Genomic DNA, 4,418 nt, shown 5'->3' on the forward strand with positions numbered 1-4,418 from the left:
TCAAGTGGAAGGATCACCAGTATCCTGGAAGGAGTGGACTGGGGTCGCGGAAGCTGCGCAGTCGATGGCCAGGGCCGTTTGTCATCACCGACCGCCGGGGGAACGTCTATACCATTCAAGATGGTCGGGGATCGAAAGTAGTGAATGGGACGCAGCTTCGCAAGTGGCATGATACACCCGAAGAGCTTGTCATCCGGACATATAAAATACGATGCTGTGTATTTTTTCACCGCCTCGGGATTTGTGCTAGTAAGAAGGGAACCGCGTACAATTTCACGGCTTTGTGTAGGGATTCCTGTTCACAACGTAACCGCTGACATATCAGACTCTCGAACTTACACGGTGCTAGTGAGGACTGAACGGGGCTTGCATCAGAGGCAAGCTGACTCTAAATTAGAAAGAACTCAAGAAATCAGCGCCTGCGAGAGATGTTCCCCATCATCTTGGATAAGTCAACATGAGTTACGCTGACTGATTACTTGATTACTTTGATGTCACCTAGTCATTAGCAAGATTACCGGTAGGCTTGGCCTAGTCGACTGTAACATGCCTAGTCATGTGCGACGTGTAGTTTACAAAAGAGCCATTCATAAAGTCGATATTGTATAATTTGCCTAGATGCAAGTTAGCATGGACATAAAAAATGTCGCGGACAGTTGGCTGAATAAACCAGCAGTGCGCCGAAGAATTGCATAGGCATTTGGTAGTTTGATGGGCTTACCTAAAAAAAGTAAACAGCCAGACAGTCCTAGGTTCTAGCCAGTGAGTGTTACTCAAAGATGAAGGTGTTCACCGGCTGTCGATTAGCTATCTGTTGACCGCTCGCTGAGCTTAACAAATGGCTTGTAAACGTTTCGCCAATATACGGGGAGACATCATCAGTGCGCAGTTGAGTGGGTACTTCTTTGCCTGCGTGCGTTTATATAGCATTCGAAGGCCATCCGTTATCTTCTGACGCGATTGGCTACTTGAAGTGTAACGAAGTTAGTGATTCTGTTGTTCCGTTTGTGATCTTTGTTGCGTTGTGGTTTGCGTTCCTTCGTGTTGATTGGTTATCCAACAGCCCTCTATTTCTAGTAGATTGTTCTCCCTGACCTTGATTCGCATTGCGTTGTGGTCTGACGTTCTCGAGTTTGATTGATTGCTTGTACCGTCGTATTTCCTCTACCGCGGCGGTTAGTGTCCCTGCGTCCGCCTGTCCGTAGACCTCAATTTGTAATTGTCTGTTCAGCAATCTAGTGATGAGGAAGTCCAGAAACGCCAGTCTTCCGATGTTTTCTTCTTCGGTTGTAAATTTGATGCCGTTAAAAACGTCTTATAGCGGTTGGCTTACCCATTTACGAGCCACTAAGAGCGAGAGAACACCGAAACCACAGAGCGTCGGGCTGCAAAAGTAACCAGACGAGGAACTCATAAGAGAAGCAGGAAAGCATCATTTAAACGGATACATCAATTGGATTGGAGAAGGCGCCCAACGAAAGCTTCAAACCAACCGGCGGACGCAGGGACACTAGCGGCCGCGGGAGAGGAAATACGACGGTACAAGCAATCAATCAAACTCGAGGACGTCAGACCACAACGCAATGCGAATCAAGGTCAGGGAGAACAATCTACTAGAAATAGAGGGCTGTTGGATGACCAATCAACACGAAGGAACGCAAACCACAACGCAACAAAGATCACAAACGGAACAACAGAATCACTAACTTCGTTACACTTCAAGTAGCCAATCGCGTCAGAAGATAACGGATGGCCTTCGAATGCTATTTAAACGCACACAGGCAAAGAAGTACCCACTCAACTGCGCACTGATGATGTCTCCCCGTATATTGGCGAAACGTTTGCAAACCAGTTGTTAAGCTCGGCGAGCAGATCAAAAGTCATCCGATCAACAATAAAAAACTCACCCGAGCTAATGATATTTCAACACATTAACATGAGGGCGTTCATTCTATTTTGGAATTATATAATATGGCAACCGCAAAGTGGTCGAGGCCTACCTCAGGGAGCGTGACCGTTATCCTCCACAGATTCTCACCAAGCGAACTACAGTCAAGTAACCCCGGAGCCCAACGTCCACAGGCAAGTTGCGCAAGGCTGAGGAAGGGTTGAGCACGTCGGAATTAAGTGCAAGATGGAGATAAAAGGGCGAACGGAGAGTAACCAGGTACATGCGGCTGATGCGGCAAAGGTGTCCAAAAATCACTGAGATTCATTCAGAATTAAAAAACGGAGACCATATATGATGAACATTTTGTTGTCTCCACGCCCTTTACAGAGCCATCAGACACCATGGCCTTAAGCCCTTGTCGTGCTGTCGTCCCCCTTCCTTAGGGCATTCCCTTAACGGTTGACGGCTCTGAAGTGGTTGGGTGTAGAGCCTTCGAGAGGTTGTTTGTCCATGCGTCACCCAAAGTAATCAACATGTATATAGTCACACGGATGAAGAAGCATAAATGGTTGTACGCGGGCGCAGGAAGCAGAAAATACGCAATCCCAAGCGCGGGATAGTTTGAGGCAGTGGATAAACACACTTTGATCGTTAAATAAAATGAATACTTATACGGACCACGGCCACTTTGTACCATGCATTTTTAAAAAGGCTAAGGGAGCGAAGTATCTTTGGTTTAGCAGCATGACCAAACTTTGAAAGAAGCTCCCCGACCAAAGCCGGCTGGCAATCCGGTGTTTCCTACGTCCATTCGGCGATATTACTCATGTTGTTTCAGTTTTCAGGCAACGAAACTGACAGCCTGGGTGATGACGGGCAGAATTCAATCCTTCCTGGGTTAGTATGTCCGAGTAAAAGTAGCGTCAGCCGGGGGCACACCACCAGGGTTGGGTTTGAGCAGCGTCATCGCAGTAGCCCTCGACCAGAGTCGACGGGAGCCAAAATAGATTATGGTTGCCCGGTTATTGTCTAAAAGTTTGCAAGCACCCTTGTCAGTCGTGTGGAAGGGATTGGCGGTGCGGCCTGAATACATAGGCAAACAACGTACGGAAACGTGGTAGAACGTGAGAAAAACATGTGTTCCGACCGCCCCTGGGTCAGATACCTGAGAATCAGCCGTCCTTAGAACGTCAGCAATCTTTTCACTAATCCCTCTTTCGTGCAAACTTGGAGATACGGCTCATTATTCATGCTTATCAGCTCAGAAGCCACGGTCAAAAGCGCAAAACTAGTAAAGAACGTGTCTAGATAGAGACAATTCCCGGGATAGCAGGTAGCGAAAGGAACTATCGTTAAGAATGGACGACGAATAAAAATAGACCCTTCTAGACATGAGTATACGTGAGCACCATTTGAGACCTTCATTCCAGTGGAATGGTCTTCTTTGGAAGAACAGGGCTAGTCAGCGGATTGGCTAAATTAGAAGGCTAGGATGTGTGCAATACTAATCAAACGGCATGTCATGGACGGACCCCAAACCGGTTAATGAGGAGACCAGTACTCTCAACGAGACCTTCAAAGGACAGTTCAGCTTTTGGCACTTGCAAAAATGTTACTCGGGCGTAGAACAGTTCCGGAGAATTTCCAGGAAGCTGTAGAAGGCTTGATTGACGGAATGCTTTTTTGGGTTTCCAGTAACCCCAACTCATCCAGTCCAGCTGAAGCTGAGGGCCAATTTTAGAACCAACCAGGGGCCATTGTTGCAGATGTCTTAGTTTCGTCAAACTTGGCACTATGTACATACGTCGTCACAAAAATCGGTCAGGCCTAATCAGACTACACGATTGCCACGACTAACGACCCACGAAACAATATCACGCGACTGCCTACGCCTTTTTAAAGCTACGAATTCGGCCTGCTGTTTGTCCGTATAACAACCGCTATCCGACGAAATCAATATACATTCAATTGCGACGGTCATTCCGGCTTTTCTCCTGAACGTAAGAGAAGGACGCTCGATGCACAAGCCGAAAACCCCTGGACCACACCATGTATTACGCGTTCGTAAAATTGCACATCGAAAGATTCGTCTATCTAAAGGGACCACCATCCTGTGAGTTTTGTTTCTTGAGTAATTTGAACAGGGTCCAAGTACGTAGGAATTACGACCGATCCTTAGGAGCACACCCCATTTTTTTCTGAGGCCGTCGTTTGAACGAAAGAAACTTTAACATAAAGAAGTAGCATTAAAATGTTCCCACGTGGTCGCGGATTTTGGGTGTTGTTTAGACGTACTCGTGATCCACTACGAGCGGGATTCAAATTTCATCGGCTGTCAATGCCTGAGCACAGTTTCACTGAAGATGGTAAAACATTTTCGAAAAAGTTGTCTATTCTACGTGTTTTTGCTGTTTTGTATCAGGAAATAACCTAAAGATTACATGAACTATAACTCCGCCCTCTGTCACGCAATGTCTGAATGGAGCAGACATTCGCGACATATTTGGGAGCACGTTTTCTATAGCTG

Source organism: Opisthorchis viverrini (assembly GCF_000715545.1).
Source record: "Opisthorchis viverrini unplaced genomic scaffold opera_v5_44, whole genome shotgun sequence".
Classification (NCBI taxonomy): domain Eukaryota; kingdom Metazoa; phylum Platyhelminthes; class Trematoda; order Opisthorchiida; family Opisthorchiidae; genus Opisthorchis; species Opisthorchis viverrini.